This window comes from Ambystoma mexicanum, chromosome 1p (genome assembly GCF_040938575.1).
Source record: "Ambystoma mexicanum isolate Mex_15411 chromosome 1p, UKY_AmexF1_1, whole genome shotgun sequence".
In the NCBI taxonomy this organism is placed as follows: domain Eukaryota; kingdom Metazoa; phylum Chordata; class Amphibia; order Caudata; family Ambystomatidae; genus Ambystoma; species Ambystoma mexicanum.
In genome coordinates, this window is record NC_090921.1 from 926,995,809 (window position 1) to 927,015,377 (window position 19,569).

The window sequence follows — 19,569 nt, forward strand, 5'->3', positions numbered from 1 at the left end:
ATGCAAAACAGAATATACATTACTTTTTGTCAACACACACCATGGCCCTGATTCATGGATTATTTGCGCCAAAAAAACTGGATTTGTGCGCCATTCTGCCTGCAAATCCCTGTTTAACAAATGGGGATTTGTGGGCAGAATGGCAGACAAATCCTGTTTTTTTTGGCACAAATAATCCATGAATCAGGGCCCATGTCTTTTCCCTGATATTTTTCTTTTAGCAGTGATGCATTTTCACTTTTAAACTGCAAAGCTGTTTTTTTGTCAGTGTTGAAAAATCCTGCTTTCATTTGAAAAGAAACTTCAGTTTGGGGTATTTGAATGCACCCCACAAGCGTTATCTGTTGATATTCTTGCCATCTCAATGGTGCTCCTCATATGGCCACCACTAGGATATTAATATATAATTAAATTAATATCTAAGTAAATTTATTGGTACTCAAGGAAATATCTCTGTGAACACTGTGACCAAGCTGTACTCTGCTAAAATTGTTTCCTGTTTACTCTATGGTGCAGAAATATGGGGTAGCCACTTTAAAAAAGAGTTAAAAGGATTCGAAGCTAAAATGCTTAAGATATTATTGAGGATGCCTAGAAATTTGTCTAATGAATACTTATTGTTGGAATGTGGATTGACAGGTGTGAATAGTCAGATAGAGATAATGGTGGCTATGTTATATGTTAAGCTTTGTCGTCTCTCTAATGGCACGTTTGTAATAAAAGTTATGGATCAATATGTCAGATCTCCTACCAAACAAAATTTTGTCACCATAAATAAGTGGCACACGATCTATGATAAATGGACAAAAAGAGACAATGATGACTGGCTGCTGTTCTCCATTGCGCAGCTCAAGCGTAAACTAAAAAGGCTAATTAGTGAGCAAGATAAAGAACAGATGACAGTGAATCTGGGTGAAAAGGTAAATAGTGGTCCTTTCCGAAAGCAATTGATGCCCAGGTATGGTATACCCTCCTACCAGCATGCATTCCCAGAAAGTATAACGATCAGATGGTATCTAAAGTTTAAATTTAACATCTGTAATACACTTGTTATACTAGGTGCAAAAAATGGTATCCACAAGGATAGTCGATACTGTAGATTATGTGGGAATAACACATTAGAAACTGCCTACCACATAATATGCGAATGTGAAAGTAGCGAGGGAATACGTAGAAAATATCTGATGAAATATAACAATGATACATCCATGTGTAAAATGTCTGAAATATGGACGAATCTGATGGTTGGAAATGATATGAATTTAATATTTTAAATGATTAAGTTTTTGTGAAAATTTTAGAGATTTTAACTGAACTATCAAATGGTGTTTTAAATTTTTTATAGCGATATCTTTTAAGTAGAGAAGTTAAAGTGTATGACAGATCACATGATTTGTGATAAAGATGTGATTTTATGTACAATATATGTAAAACTATTATGTTATATGCATACTAAATCATTCAATAAATAAATATATAATTATACCTTGTGGCCTATTTGTTCTATATAGACCTCTGCAATGTGCACTTAATAGACTCGAGTATAAATGATGCCATTCTATTGTGTGCTTGAGATGCATGTGTTCAGTAGCCGTATGATGGGAAACAAAGATTTATTTAAGACTTGCAGGTGTACCTGTGCTTCGCACAGTAATTCCTTCCTCAGTTATGGTTTTAAGTTTATTTAATTAACTAAACCAATGCTTCTTTGTAGACAACATTGCTAGTCTTTCCTGTGGGAGCTATAGTAAACAAATTGTCTTTGTTTCGAACTCTGGAGCAAGCCACATAAAGCTGACCATGAGAAAAGCTTGAATACCGTAAATCGATTCCAGCTACTTGGAGTTGGAGCATTGAGATTGCGCAGCAGCAATATTGGTGTCCCAATCTACAGCTGAGGTAGCATCCACCTCATCATAAGTGCTGTATGAACAGGGCTGAATCGGGTGAACTTGAAGTACTGTACCCGTACGTGTACGGATGAAGCATGTAACCTTTGAACTGTTGAGATTGCATGCATTCATCAACTTGAGTGGGAAATTAAGTTTCTGTAAATATCATGAGAGATTTGCCACAATGTTAAAGACATCCTCGTTGCAGACACTATTGAAGAGAGATGCACAGTTTCCTGTCACCCGCTTTACTACAAGAGCAATGTTTTGTATCACCCGCATGACTTCAACAGTGAGTGCCGCTAATGTCAGCTAGGATGCTGATAGTGTTGAAAGTTAAGGAACAATAAACTGCTGAAGTTTTCATGAACGGCTGAACTTTAGGAAACATGAACGTAGAACTAGGGCAGAACTACAGCGCACAGAGCCATATGGAATGGGTAAGATTTAAAGACTGCTTAAAAAACAGAATCTGAAAAAAGGTATATTTTATACTTCTTACATTGTCTGCACCATGGACATGCCAAATTTCAGGTTTGTAGCATGTTGGGAAGTATGCTGAACATTTTAGATAAGACACACGCACACAGATATCCAAGCATTGCAGACCACTTAAACCCAAAACAAATAGAAAAATCTATATTTTATACTATTTACATTGTCTTCACCATGGAACCTACCCACATGCCAAACTTGAGGTTTGTAGCTTGTTGGAAGGTATGCTGAACATTTCAAATAGACACACAAACATATCCACACATTTCCCTTTTATATATAGAGAGATTTCCAGTACATTAGAACAAAACCACCTTCCTTAGCTGGAATAGCAAGTGCTGTGGTGCCCCACTGCACTGCAAGAAGTACATTCTGGAGTAGAGGAAGTAAGGTGAGTGAGCTGAGTCTCAAACATGGATTTGCTGGGCAATCTGATCCTGCCTACCCGTATGATGGCAGTGTCATTTTTACACACATTGTTGCAAACTATGTAAGGGGGCCCCATAGTCCTCAACTCTGGGCTTCTTGCTGTACTTGTTCCGCCCCCAGTGAACTCTGAATCACTGCTACATCCTCCTGGAAACTGCAGTAACCCTTGTGGTGACCATGTAGCCAGACCATCACTCGTATACTATACAGCCCAGCACACCAACCCTACAGCAGTGGAAATCATATCATAGCAACCCCTCTACTGTTACAACTGCACTGTCTCAAGGTGTGTTCATCCAGCAGGGTACCGTTTCCTCAGATTCCTTTACTGCTGGACCATGGACTTGTGTAGTAACACATTGCATCTTTCACCCTGCAGCAAAGGCCTCACTGCCAGTTGCTCAACTAGTCAATATGCTACATCACTAGAATGCTTGTGTAACCATCCTGAACTCCCCCTGCCTTGGCAACACTCACATCTAGCATGTTCTTCCTAAGCCAAGCCTTGCACCCACCCTATAGCCTTCTCCAAGCCTTCCCATATCCAACTCTTAACTAATTACACATCTCTTACCATTCTGCTTATGCTGCATCCTTACAGCAAACAACAGCCTATGAATAACTGTGGACCTACCAAAAGGCAGTGCCCACTTTACTCTCTTTGCATACCTGCATTCTCACCCTACTTGTTTCTTTAACAATCAACCCAACTCTCTCTTCCTACAATATCACACACTGTAGCTTAGCTCTGCTGTGCAGAACTTCAAGCCACAAACCAACTAGATTCCCAAGGCAGAGCCAACACCACTGCTTCATCGATGATCTGCACCTTCCCCGCACTGCTAGCTTTGCAGCCCTGTGTTCCCCACGTCAGGAATTCTAAATTCCTGTCCGGTAACCATCACCTCCTGCTTTGCAACTATCGCCGCTCAAATAAATAGTCTCCCTGCTTGTACCACTCTCTGCCAGCCTGTGACTTCCCATCCTAATGGATTTCCCTATTCACCAAACAATACGAGTGTCCTAGCTATCTCACAGATTCAGCAGCCGGAATCCACTGTCATTGCCCTCTATTTTCACCAACCACAGTCTTCTTTCAGACAAACAATCCCGCTCTCATCCTGGAAGAACAATCTTTATATACAAAGCTGAATGTATGTATGTGTGTATGTTTGCCCGGCTATACAAATCCACACCATTGAACCCACATCTACCACAATTTACATGGATTTTTATTTTGTCTGGGGCAAGATTGTAGTCTATGTTTGGATACAAAAATCCTATATGCAAAACAAAATGTTTATGTGTGTGTGTGTGTGTATGTTTGTCCAGCTATACAAATCCACTCCGTTGAACACACTGCTGCCAAATTTTGTATGGATTCCTCATTTCTCTGGAGCAAGGTTGTAGTCTATGTTTTGGATGCAAAAAATGTACTCCATAGACAAACTCATTCACTGATTCTCACCCCGATTCAATATTGTATGTACTAGAAGAGGCAACATTTGGAAAAGTGTCCGAAGCAAAATGTTCAATATATTGGTTACTTCTTTAAAATGCATTACTACTGTATACAGTTCGAAACTGTTTAATGAAAGCAGTTTTAAAGGGAATAAAAAAAATAATTTTACACTTTTGCTTTTATCACGCCACTCCAAATATGGGAAATGGCAAGGTTACAGTTTACTTAAGTTAATTCACGAGAAGAGAGCACAATCAATCAACCTTTCTTGGACATTTTCTCAAATGTGCTGAAGCCATTAAGTGACTGAAACATGCCACACAAAAAACGAACAATACTTGGAAAAGCTCCATCTGATGCAAAGCGAAAATCAATATCAAGAGCTTCTCAAACATAACAACGAACAGGAGCAAGACTTGCCGACCAGAGGACAAGAGCAAGTTTCTCCAAGGCAAATAAGATGCCAGAGCAAACTGAAGCAAGACTTGCTGACATGGGGACAAGAGCAACATCCTCCAGGGCACATGAGACACCAGAGCAAACTGAAGCAAGACTTGCCGACAAGTGGACAGGAGCAACATCCTCCAGGCAGGGCAGTAGGAGACACATAAAATCTGTGTGGGACAGGGGACACCTTGGGGACTTTACATTGTAAGATGACATGATCCATCAGGCCAGGCCAGCAGCGGACAGTCCATGTTGTGCGCCCTGCTGTGTGCTGCCCTACTGCTATATGGGTTGTTACGTGCGTCTCCATCCCATTACATAGCAACCGGGTTCAGGAAGTTGTCTCGGGCCTCCCCCTGCCTGTAGATGCCGCGATTCCCTAGGGAATGTTTTGATGGGCTGGTGCCTGACGGCAGATGGAGCAGGTAAAATATGGCCCTGTATGTTGCGTGCGTGAAAATGGGCCGGGAACTAACGATACATATTGGTTTCCATTGCTTCTTCCCAAGGGTGTCAAAGTACTGTCCACGTGGTTGTGTTGGCCCAACATGAAACAAAAGTGTTTTTAATGAGCCTCTATGTTCCACCTGTGCAGTGTTGCAATGGCAACTGGGAGCGCTGGTATTCTGCAACAAGAGGAGCCTGCGTATGACAGCATGTCCAGGGAAATCCAACAGCATTAGACCAGAGAGCATGACACAGTAAAGAGTAGGTTGAGCTGTCCACCCCACTTGAATGTTGCATGTGAAATGAGAGGCAGTGGCAGTGGGTCAAGGAAGAGACTAGAGTCATTTGGGTTAAACACAGACAGTGTGAAAAAGCTTGAGGGGGAATGGTGCCAGTAGCAGCACAGAGATCATATAGCCCAAGGGCTTGGTGATTGGTAATAGAACAGTTCAGGCAGAGTGTGAGGGAAGGGGTGGGGGAGAGAATGAAACCTGAATGCATGGTTTGAAGAGGGTTAGGAGTCAGGATTATGTAATTGGAGGGGACAAACAGAATAAACAGTCACAGAGAGAATGGAACTAACATTGGAGAAAGCCGTCCATGAGAGGATAATTCTGGGCAACAAACAGATAATAATGGCCAGAATTCCGCAACTCTGATTGAGTGGGCATTTGTACCTATGCTGATTCAACTCTATGTTCTAGCTCATATTTCCGTTTGTATTGTTCAACTGAGGCAGAAAGTGGTGGCATAATAAAGCATGACTAGCCAGTGTGTCCCAACCAGTAATGGCCCACCACCTGCATTAAGGCGCAAATGAAGTGAGGGCTATTGGCAGGTGCTGTACAGAACTCTTTATTGCCATTATGGCCTTTCAAAGCATGCTTTATCACCACTATCACCCAATTTGTTTGTGGCAAAGAGATGCAAGCTGGAAGTGCAAAATGTTTTTTTCAAAAACAAGTACCCTACAAAAAGGTGGCTATTTTGGAGAATCCAATGGAAGCTTTCTAAATATCCCCCTTTATGTTTAAGTGGCAGTCACATTGCTTGAGTTAATGTGGGTCAGGAGCAAGGGTGGAATAAGCAAGCAGACATATGCAATTTGATTCATTTGGTTCCATTAATTCCAGACCTAGAAGGAAATGGAAAACAGGGGAAAACAGGGGAGATCGATAGTGAGCAAATGCTGTTACTCAACTGAGAAAGTGGGCTGGTTAAAATGGATAAAGCCCATGTCCATGCACACTCTTTGGCTGTAGCATCAATTGATAGTGCTAATGAATGATAACACATGAGTCTGCAGGTGAATTAATGTATTTTTTGAACGGGAATAGATATTTCTCATGGATATGTATGAGCAACCAACCATTGCGAGGGCTTCCAAAACCAAGCAATGGGAGATTGGAGGGATAACCCCCCACCACCCTTAGACCTTAGATTACATTTTTTTAACTAAAAAATTACAATTGTGCATTTTATGGCAGAGCTTTTTTGAAACAATTGGTAAATACCTATAAAACATACAATTGCTTATGTGGGGTATCACAGGAATACAATACAAAAATTGGATGTTAGGTCACCAACAGTACACAAGAGTATTGTTCAGTGCATTTCCGGATTCTTCTGCACACAATCTATCCCAGTATTCTGCTAGTGTCAAAAAATATTTTCAATCTCCATGTTTCAATATACCCCAGTATTCCAAAAATAAGAACACATTCATGTTGGTTTTGCCCATAAAGCCATTAATGCCACTGTAAGAAGAAAAGTTCCCATTGGCCGGACCCATATATGGCAGTATTCCCACATATGTTAGTACTCCCATGTAAGAATACTTATGATGGATTGGCCCATAATGCTGTTGCCACATCTTAGTTATGCTAATTAAGGGCAATATCCTTATCTAACAAATCTCAAATTGCCTTTTCGCATAATACCTCAATACTGCCATGTAACTACAATAGTGGCCAGTGTCTCCATGGAAGACCCCTCATGATGCCTTTGCTAATAATGCCAGTAACATTACCATGGCATTATAAACATGTCCATGCAGGTTATGCCACTATAGGCCATTGTCCCTCCTAAGAACACTCACATTGTCTTTGCCAAAAATGCCAGTATTTTTGTCATGACACATGAAGAAAGTATGCCCATGCTGCCACTGTAAATATGTCCATGCAGGTTGTGTAACATTTACCCATATAAGAACACTCATTTTTTCTTTGCCCATAATGCCAGTAACATTGCAATGACACAGCCATAAAAACATGCCCATGCAGGTTGTGCCAACACAGATAAGTACCTACATGTAAGCAAACTCATGTTGGCTTGGCCCATAATGCCGGCCACTTTGCCAGGCTATTTTATAAAAATATGTTCATGCAAACTATGCCAAGATAGTCGATAACACCCTTGCGAACAGTTATGCTGCCATTTCCCATAATGCCAATAATATTGCCATGTCACATTTAAAAAAAAGATCAATGCTTCTCTATGTTTACCAATCACATCCTCTCGCAAAGTGGCCATGCACCAGCCTCTTCCATCACAGCCCACAACCCCCTATCTCTTTTCATCACATCACAAACCCAACATCCCCAGGCAGACTAAATCTCACTCGAGCATTTATAACCACACAAGCTCACACACAAATACTCTTAACACAAACTCTCACGTGAACACACACATATGCTCACATCCAGGCTGGGACTGGTCTATAGGGCAATAGGCCCATGGCCGAACCAAACATACAAAATACTGGTGTGGGCCAGTTGCTCAAAATGGGCCACTTTTGTGGACATTTTGGGCCAGTAGATGAGTTTATTCACTCTGCAGCTAGTAGTTCTGACCAGTGTCGCTGAATACATATTCTATAAAATTCACAATTTGCATCACACGTTATCAAAAAACTCCTCCTATGTTAATATTCAAACCATGTCACAAAAGGAGTGAATAGCCATGTGCAACTGTGGGCCACTTTTTGATTGATGCCAGAGACAATTTTATGGCCCAGTGTGACCGTGCTCACATCGCACATTCGTTGACCATTATAGCACTTGCACATTAACAGTATTGCTTTCTCTCTCACAGAGACAGGCACACACACAGTTGCCTTTGTACTTACCTTCAGGCCGCAGTAGCAATTGCTTCATCTAAGGGCATCGAGTATGCATGCACAGTACACACAGGTGAGGGTTCGGGTGCCTCCCTTCAGTCCTCCATCTTATTACTCTGAATCAGACTGGGGGGAGGTCAGCAGGGGAAGGGAGAGGGGTGGGTGTAGACATTTGATTTTCACTCATGGACAGGATTTCCAGTGGCCATTCTGAGAAATATGTGTTCTGCGAGCAGAAGTTCTTTTATTCTGCAGTCTGCAGAATTTGTACTTTTGCACGCTGACAGCTGCAGCCTGTAGACGTATTTTATATGCTGCATGATGCAACTGCAGACAGTGCAGTGACACAGTGCACTGCACTGTTCACAACAACACTTACATATTCTGGGTGAGATAAATGCCATTAAACCCCCCAACTTAAAATTCTCTCCATGTCCTACGCCCATGCCTCCAGGGCACATGAGACACCACTCAATCAGGACACGGGCAATGTCCGGTACACCAGCTAGTACTCTATAAAGAGTTCCCTGGGGTTTGCATCTCAATTGCCCGTCCCTGTGAACTGTTCCTCTCTCCCCCTTCCATACTACCTATGACAGGTTTTCACATTGCCATCCCACACAATGCCCGACCATCATTATACCCCACGATGTGATGGTGTAATACTTTTTTTCCCCCTGACACTCTCACTGGCATCCTCCCTTGCTTACAAGGTCATTCTCTCTCTGTCCCTTTTACTTCTCATTCTCTAGCTCACTATTGAATCCCTTCTCGCATCCTCCCTCTCACCTTTGCTCTTCTCCCCTTAATGCATGATGGATGCCTGTAAATGCAGAATGCAATGAGCAACAGCAAACGCCAAAACTATTGCTGTGCCAAAGCTTCTTTAATCTAGTAATGCGGTTGACAAACCTGTTTTGAATACCTCAATAACACTGACTTTAATCATGGTATAATACGTTTTCACTTATCAGTACAATGATATGAGTAAGCATTCTACTATCATGGGTTCCACAGCTGCCCAGGGGACTGTACATCCAGGTGTTCATGTGTACACAGCTAAGATTTACATTTTAGGACTATTATCACTGAACCACACAGGTCATGCGTACTGAAATGTCCCTCATCCGTTGGATGCACTTTACACTATTCACTGGTTTTTCACTAGTAATGGTTGCTTCAGAATGTATCTGTTAAGCTTTTAATCTTAAAATCAGTTTGCATTCATATGTTGCATTTACTTTAAGAAATTCAGATGCCTCTTAAAGTTGTCAAGATTCAACTTTCTTTTGTCAGTGCTACAGATTAAAGTGTTAGTAACTAAAATAATATACTAGAATGCTGAAACAAATGCTTTTAAACAAGCATGTGAGGTCGAGAATCGATCCATTCATGGCCACGAGTTTCAGAGTCTTTTACTGCATGTACACGTGCCCATGATGTGCGGATGAGTATTGCGGCGTCAAGCTTTCCCCATGAGTAATTCTCCCTTAACACGTTCGGAGCTTTGCATAAACATGGAGTGGTCTAGACCATTTCCGACGCAGATTTATAAACAGCAGACTGATCAATAGAAAATGTAATTGCCGTTCAATGGTAATTCCATAACGGCTGCATACTTTGACACTTGGGACTACTTTGTCTGTCCATTTGCTGCTACAAGTGTCGCCCTGTTGCACAAGTTGTGCACTGACTGCGGACAAACAATATGAAAACATGGCCACTATTACAATCTAAAAACTGAGGAGAAGCCGCTATCAGGCAAGGTTTCCTGGCTATTGAAGGAGATCACATGACACAATTCTGTGGCATAATAAAACAGAAGCTTGTACGTACGCCTTTTGTATGGGTTTGTCTTTCTCTTGGGGGGGAAGGGTGGGGGGGCGAGGGGGGGGGGGTCGGTGTGTGTGTGTGTGTGTGTGTGTGTGTGTGTGTGTGTGTGTGTGTGGGTGTGTGTTAGAGCGAGAAGTAGAGACAGAGATAGATTTTTTTTTTGTAAAGAGACAGAGAGAGCGAGAGAGAGAGAGACATGGTGGAAATAGCTTCTGCATAGTGTAAAGGTGCGCCCAAGATCACACAATTAGTCAGAATAATACTCAATTATGGAGGACTCAGGTCACGTCAACACCCAGTTTTATTCAAACAATGAATCATCCTAGCTGGGACAGCATAACAATATTTAGTTCTCATAGCTCTCAACACTTGCAATGATTGTAAGCAGGTTTTGTACCACAATGTCCTTCTATTTATTAAGGTTTTAGCTAATTCTAGTGTGCATGTTGTGTTGTGCTCTTTGTGGTCACTTGGGGCGCAGGTCAAACTTTCCAAAAAGTCTTTTGGCTTACTGATCTCGTGCCCCTAGAACTCAATAGTTGTTTCATGTTTTTATTAAATTAATTGCCTTGGGAGTTCACTGCTTCTCGTCCTGGCATCCTTTATCGTGTGCCTTCTTTCATATTCATATATTAACCCCTTCCTTGTTTCTGACCTTGGATCTGGCTGTGAGCTACTGTCTGGGCTCTGCCTGAGTTTCTAGTATACATGTGTTTTTTGTTAATTCAGTATTTTGAGTTCTGAGGCCTTGTTAATTCTGAGACCTGCTGCATCCTCTGCGTTGGGAAACATTTCTGCACTCCTGTCTTCCTGTTTTCATATTGGCGACCTATAGCCACATCTATTCATCTAATATCTCTGCCATATAATGATGTTCCTGTCTGTGTATTCAGAATTGTATCGATCTATAATCCAACTGCCCTATCTGTGAAGTCAGTCCCTTTTTTGGTACACGGGAACCACCTGTTCCTTTCTACTGCACACTATTTGTGCATTTTACAACTACTTCTACTCCTTATTTGTGTCAGTCAAGCTAATTAATCCTTTATGGCAGATTGCATGTATGTTCACTTTGGTTAAGCATATTGTTTCATGGAGCTCTGTTTGACTCAAATTATAAACCACATCTAGGTTCATGGGGTGGTAAGGCTGTCTCAGTTTGTGACGTCTCTCGTCTTTGCAGTACAGGGTTGGGGCTGGGGCAGAAGTTATTCCTGACATATTCATCTGCATCATCACATTAGTTAAGTGACCTGGTTGGTGAGTTGATGGTTGATGTGCAGATCATTGAATGTGTGTGTTTTGTGTGGACCAGGAGGGACTCTAAGGGCCCAATAGACATACAAAGTGGAAAGTCGGCACAAAGTACTTAGTGTGAGAAAAAACTTTGCACTGAAAAAAAGATAGTTTTGTCAGTGCAAAGTTCTTTCTGGCGCTAAGCACTTTGCGCAGACTTGGCGCTTTTTCTATCTATTGGGCCCCTACAGTCGATTCATGGATTTCAAAGTGCAAAGTAACCTTCTGCGCAGAGGATACAGAGTTGCGCCCAGAACACCCACAATACACCCCTATGCAATTAGAAACTAGCAAAATAAACAACCTTGACGTCTGCCCCTAACCCCAAGCAGCCCCATCAAGTGCTGACACCTCCCACTACCTCCACTGACCGCCTGCCCTTCCCACAGGCAGCCTCCTCAAGTTCTGACACCTTCCACTGCCCCCACTGACCTCTGGCCCACTAGACCACCCTCTTCCCACTACCCCTACTGACCTCCGCCCCTATCCTGAGGCATTCCTCCCAAGTCCTGCCTCCTCGCACTACGCCCACCAAATTTGGCCCATCCCAGACAACCCCCTGCTACTTTGAACTCCTCCCACTACCCCAATGACCTTTGCCCCAACCCCCTCAACCCTGCTAGTCTACCATCCTCCCACTACCCCCACTGACCTCCGCCCTTATCCCCAGGCATCACCCTCAAATCCTGCCTCCTCCCACTACCCTCACTGACCTTTGCCCTTCTTCTCAGGCACCCCTCAAGTCCTGCCACCTCCCACTACCTCCACTGATCTCTGGCCCTTATCCCCAGGCAGTGCCCTGAGATCCTGACACCTCCTACTACGCCCACTGACATCCATCCCAACCCCCTCAAGCCCCCTGCTCCCACTACCCCTACTAACCTCCAGCCTTATCCACAGGCACCCCCTCAAGTCCTGCCTCCTCGCACTACCCCCACTGACCTCTGCTCCAACCCACTCAAAGACCTGCTAGTCTGTTCATCTCCCACTTTACCGAATGACCCCTGCCCCTATTCACAGGTAGCCCCTGCTAGTCTGCACCTCAACCAGCCCAATGTGGAGCTATAACTTAGGTCAACTCCTCTGACCTGCCTCCAGCTTGATGTACACCTGCCACATATCCTCCTCCAAAAAGATCCACTGGGAGCCGTGCTGTTGAATCCAGGACTGGAGCTTCTTCCATGAATCCCTGATAGACCACACTCAGCTGCACATCTACAGAACAGCACACTGTTGCACCAGCTACATTGTGACTACTCTATATACATGTGATATAGTAATGCAAAGTAATGTGGTATAGATATAGTGCCTTTGTGCCATTGCAATGGCCTCAAAGCGCTGTAGGTGTATGCCCTTGTAGGAAACGAGTGCATGGAATCACAGATTGGGATGACTTATTAAGAATGCCTGTGTGCATTTCAGCCTGTACAAAAGTAGGTCGGTAGGGGTTCAAAAGACCCTGCCAGTGACCCAAGCAGAACAGAGATGTGGTTGGGTGATGTGAAGCCTGCCAGAGAGTGTGCAACTCAAGGAGACCGATAATTTGTCCAGCTCGACTGAACCATCCATCCTGGGACTCAGCTGCAATCCAGTGGCAGAGGTTATGCATGATGTGAGAGCATGTAGTGGGTGATTGCAGATTTGTGTGGGTGGGTGGACATACCATCGCATGCACAAGTGATGAGTGTAGCCCACCAATCCACAGTGAGGCCATACTTCACATCAACACCTACGATGCTAAATACCCCTACCAGTAAATGAAGCATTGGGCACATACACATTGACAATCAAGTGCCAAAGGAACACCTAAACATCATTGGAGTATGAGGGAACTCAATGCACAATAAACTCAACTTCCAGTAGCAGATGGCCAGAGGTGAATGAGCCATCACCAGATACAACAAGAAACTAAAACATGTGTGACATGTGGCAAGGCACATGAATAGGTGAGTACCCATCTTCAATGAGAGAACCAAACACCATCATGAAACATCTCAGACATCACCAGAACCATCCACGTATGCACACCATCACACACAAACAAAAAAAGTCACTCCACCAACACTAAAACACTGATAACAAACACTCAGTGCCCCTGCACAAGGAATGGCATCAGAGAAACATCAATAGGCAACTCCAGCCACCTGATGGTCCCACTCCAACATGAAAAACACATGTGCACATGCCCAAGTCAATCCAAAGAATGCCACCATGTCAAACACCAACAGCACACAACATCAACAAACACACATAAACACATGCAGCAATGAGTACAAACACAACCACAGCATACAACACTCACACAAACATCCACATCATGTACACAATTCAACAACTGCATTGCAAAGCACCCATGTAGGCAAGCAACAGAAGGTTAGGACAAAGTTCTCAGAAATGTATATCCCAAAGCACCTCACCTGCCCAGTTCTACAAGGGCCAACCCATGGTCATCAAGCAAGGATGTGACACACTACCACACACATGAAGCATGTGCACACATCCTCCAACAAACATCACAGTAAAAACAAGATACACACATTGAGGCCCCAATCCACATGACTGCCATAGAACATATGCACTGGAAGGACATGGACAAAGTAAATGTGCACACAAACAGAGAGCAAGAAGTGTGGAATGAAATGTTATATTAAATATAAACTATTTATAACAAAATGAAGGGAAGGGTGAAAATGTCCATGGAGAATCACAAAAAAGTCCAAAATGAAAACTAATGTTATATACAATGGCAGGAGGCTACTCATCATCAATGTTAGACAAGGCTTAGGCCAGGGCAGACTCACTGTCAACATCCTCTGCCTATAGGTGGGCCTCCATTCTTGCCTGGAGGGCTTGAAGCCTGGCTGGCCAACATCTGCCTCTCTGCCTCCTCCACTGCCCTGCAAGCATCCTCCAGGATGGCAGCATGGCTCCCTGCCCGCCTATGACTTACCTCAGCCCAGGCCACCACCATCCAGACCCCATGGCCTGTAGGAATACCTGTGTGCCTTCTGCCTGACAGTGGCAAACTGTGTGAATGTTTGCCTCCTCCGGGTGATACTCCCCTGCACCAACTGCCTCCTCTTGGTCTCCATCTGCTGCTGCCGGGCAGTTTGCAAGTTCTGCAGATATACCCTCTGACCAAATGACTGTTGTCGGGGGCATACAGCATCTCCACCACCTGAAGGGCCGGCTCAATGACCACCTCATGTGCTTGAATAGGGATTTCCACCTCAGACAGTGATGAACGCACAACCAGCCAATAGAGACCAAGTTAGAGCAGTGCATGTGCCAAATGGGCCATGAAGCAGCTCATCTGGTGGTGATGCCACACAAAGATCCTCGCAAGAGTCATGAAGGGCATCACAAATAGATGCTGTCCACCTCTCAATACCTACCAGCAGGGGCTGCACCACAACTCGGATGGCCTCATTGGCTACAAGTGGGGGATCGGTCTGGGTGGAGGCATCACAGAAGGAGGTCACTGCTGTGGCAGGTGGCCCAGGGACAGGAGCTTGTAATCAGCCCTCCACAGTGGACTGCACATCATCATGTCTCTGGGCCAGGGCTGCAGCCTGAACACCATCTATGATTCTCCCACCTGACAACTTGCACTGGGCTGCAATGGCCTGCACATCCACCTGCATCAATCTAGATGATTCCAGAGAGCCCTCTGTCCCTGTTGGCCCCTGTGTTGCAGCACCCTCTCCCACTGCTGATGAGGTGTTCCCCAGAACACTCACCTCCTCGGACTCACCCTCAGCAGCCATGCCCAATGGTCCTAGCACTCCCCCAGCCACATGGCTCTCAGAAGTGGAGGTATCAACTGTGAGTGGTTAAGGTTTGCGCCTTCATCAGGAGGCCCTGCGCCTGCTCCTCTGCTCCACAGCACTGGCTCTGCCCTCTTCACCAACTGTAGCAACTTTGGAAAAGGGGACACAGAACAGACAAATAAGTCAACTGTGACAATGCATGTGTAGCATGCACAACATTAACAGTACGATGAATTCAGCACAAGTTATCCAGCAACTGCCACACACACACATGCCCATGTAATCAGCATGACTACTGACACAAAAGTTTAGGGACAGCAATGAGTCACAGAAATGACACATGCACATATCAACCCAGCACATTGATGTGTGGCCACAAACACATTTGAAGAAGCCATCACAAGTCACACTAACAATACCAAAGTGACCGAAGTTCCACCCCCAGCCAGAGCCATGGGAAGTGCACCTGGGCACATTTCTGACTACCTCCATTGCATGGCTTGCATGATCACCATGTCCACTTGCATAAGCATACAGCGTGGAAAAGGCTACAAACATGACGACCATGTGGAGTCACGAATGGGACAGTGAATCCTGACAGACATGGCCTACACAGCAGCACACTCATGTGGGGCCACAATATGCACAACCAGGGCTATTCCATTGATGCCCTAGAGCAGTACCCTCCTGAAAGGCTTGGGGATCCAGACTGCCTTATGGAACCCCACTACCACTTCCCTGGGACACATACCAGAGCCCATCTCCTGCCTGACCCTTCAACTGCAGGCCTTGCCTAGCCACATCCACAGCAGACATACCTGTAGTTACACACCTGGTCTGGTGCCACAGTAAGTACCAGCACGAAGGAACCTCTCAAGCTCCCTTGCCACATGTTCATCACACAGCACAGGGAAACACCACAGATGACAATGCAAGCACAAAGTTGTGTCCATGCAGACACATGTGGGACAAAGCCTGGCAAGATGCTATTCAGGCTATCTGGTAGGCCTGGCTCAGCCACATGGGCAGTTGCGGCTGGCCGAAGGAACAGATGGATGTGTGGCCATGAGGCAGGGCTAGCCATAGGGCCACCATCGACGGTCCGTCCTTAAGCCACCAACGCTGTGCTGGTGTCTGCTAGTGGGATAACACTGTCTGTAAATTGAGTTCCATCAAAATGATTTGTGCCCCCTTAGTGGTGCTGGAAACCTGGCCACTTTACACAACATTCCCCTTGTCCGCTTTGAATGTAAAATTAGCACTGTGAACTTCCCACATCACTCAATGTGATTGAGGGACTCCTCGACTTGTAATGATGATCCACTCAAGCAACATGCCTTAATGTAGTACTCTGCCATGTCTGATCTGACTGCGTATCCAGGTGACAGGAGCCCCGGTGTCTGGCCTTGTGATGAGCCTTATACCCTTGGGCCTGTCCGTGTGACCTCAGTGTCAGTGGATGGCCCAATGCTGCAGGTTGTGGGGCCCTGCTGGTCACGCATGTGAGAAGGGCCCAGCTGGATTGGTGGGAGGGAGAGCCTGGGCCCATGCACAATTATTGCAAGAAGGAGGTGGCTGCTTCACATGCCCACACCACCGTTGTGGGGAAGGGTGTGCTGCCACCCTGTGGAACTGTTGTTTCCCTGGACTACAGTTGAAATACGAGCTTGGTTGAGAAGTACAAGTGCATGCCTCATGTGGGCCCACACCCACGGTGTGTGGGCCGGGCCCTGTGGTCACCCCAGCATCCTTGTGCTCTCATATGACTGCTGCTGGCCTGTTCTGCCTCTGTACTGCTTGGAGTGGAGAGACACTCAAGCTCCCTTGCGACATGTTCATCACAAAGCACAGGGAGACACTTATCACAGATGATAATGCAAGTACAAAGTTGTGTGCATGGAGCCCGGCTGCAGACAAATGTGGGGTACGGTGGGCCGAGATGCTATTCAGGCCATCTGGTAGGCCTGGCCCCACCACATGGGCAGTTATGCCTGGCCGTAGGAACTGACAGAAGGAACAGATGGATGTGTGGCCATGAGACAGGGCTAGCCATAGGACCACCATCTATGGTCCGGCCTTAAGCCACCAACAGTGTCTTGGTGTCTGCTAGCAGGATAACACTGTCTGTAGGTTGAACTCCATCAAAATGACATATGCCCACTGAGTGGTGCTGGGAACTTGGCCACTTTACGCCATATTCCCCTTGTCTGCTTTTGGATGTAAAATTAGCACTGTGGACTTCCAACATCAGTTGATGTGACTGAGGGACTCCTGGCTGGACATGTAATGATGATCCACTCAAGCAACATGCCTTAATGTAACACTCTGCCATGTCTGATCTGAGTACGTAGCTAGGTGACAGGAGCCCAGGTGGCTGGCCTTGAGATGAGACTTATACCCTCAGGCCTGTCCGTGTGACATCAGTGTCAGTGGATGGCACAATGCTGCAGGTTGGGGGTCCCGGTGGTCATGCATGTGCCAAGGTCCCAGTTGGATGGGTGGGAGAGAGAGCCTGGGCCCAGGCACACATCTTGCGAGAAGGGGGTGGCTGCTTCACACGCCCGCACCACCGTTGTGGGGGAAGAGTGGGCTGCCAGCCTGTGGAATTGTTGTTTCGCTGGACTGCAGTTGAAAAACAAGCTTGATGAGAAGTGCAAGTGCATGACTCATGTTGGCCCACAACCACAGTGTGTTGGCCAGGCCCTGTGGTCATCCCACCATCCTTGAACTCTCACATGATTAATGCTAGCCTGCCCTGCCTCTGTACTGCTTGGAATGGAGAGACACCCAAGTAAGGGTGCACTTCCTGAGCGGGCATGCTCCCAAATCAACACTGTCCCAACGCAGGTGATATGTAAATGCCTGCCATACTGGCCATGGCTGGACAAGCAGTCCAACACAAGATGAGCCAAGTGTGCACAAATGATTCTGTTAATTGCAGGGAGCCAGACAGACAGACTGCCCTGTGGTTGTGGTGTAAGTCATCAGTCAGGCACCTTGCTGGGCCAAAAACAAACTTGGCCACTCAGAAGAGCTCCCCCAGCATGACAAATTGCATGGGTGGCAGCACTTTTGCGTCTTAGGGATGTGTGGAGCCTGGATGTGTCAGCAAGAACCAAGTGGAGGGCAGTCAAGTCCCTTACATATTGTCAACAGTAAGCCAGAGAAAGGCAACTATGCTTACTTGTAAACTGTGTACCCTGGGTGACAGAAGAGGAGGACTGTCCAAAAGTGGCATGTCTCCCCATAGACAGAACAGGAATACATTACAGATTGTAGCCCATCCAGACATCCAGAGGCGGCCAGCTCTCTGGAACTACCATGCATCTCCAAGGTCCACCATCAGATGATTGCATGGAGAGTGGACAGCTTGCAATGCAAAGTATCACGATGGAAACAGGCGGCCCATAGCCCTGGCCTCCTACAAAGACACACCCTCGTCCCCCGCATGCATGGCCATCAGAGGCAGAGCATAGGGGTAGAGGGGTTGGCAGTTGGTCCCTTGGGAGGGTGGCCAACCACTAAATGCATGGGAGCATAACTGGTCCGGGGGGCCACCATGGGCAAGCAGAGTGCACTGCTGGGTACACCAAAGATGTCAAGCCACTAAGTGCCATGCAGGACCCCTCCAGCCAGTCATGAATCGATTATGCACAGCATGGCCATCTGAGTGGGTGGAGAGGTCTCATGACACCTGATTGGGCACTTGTACGTCCAATAACATGTAGCAAAATGCACTCATGACAGTTTGACTGGAATGCATGCAAAATGTACAGGCACACATTGATGAGGTACAAGCACTTATGCTGTTGCTCTCAGCCCAAACACATCATTTCCACACCTCCATACATATGCGGCAGTCTCATCTGGTGAGTGTGGCTGATGCAATCTTCAATTGCAAATGTGAAACCCATAGAGATGTTGTGCATGTATGTCCTTCACATTCCCCCAACAAGGCAATCTTGCATCTGTACCTGCTAGAATACTTGATGTCATCAGCTCACATTGCATGTGCATGAGTGCACCAACTCACCATGAACTTACAGTACACATGCTTACGCTTGTACACGTCACATCTATCTGCCATCACATACACCTAGCTTCGGCATGAGGCTGCATGTCAGTATATATCAGTGCAACACACATGCTGTGTACAGGAGGTAGTAACTGAAATCATGCATACCATTGCAGAACGCATATACACTGTAGAGCAGTGCACCCCAAGGGTACTCACCAGCAGCTTCCAGTTGGGCCTGTCAGTTAAAGGATCTGGGTGTACAGAACCTATCCAGGATGTGGAGTTGAAGGAGTGTGATCCAATAGCAGCCTTGCACAGTGCAACACCACGTCTCATCACGGCTCTGGTGCTTCAGGTCATCC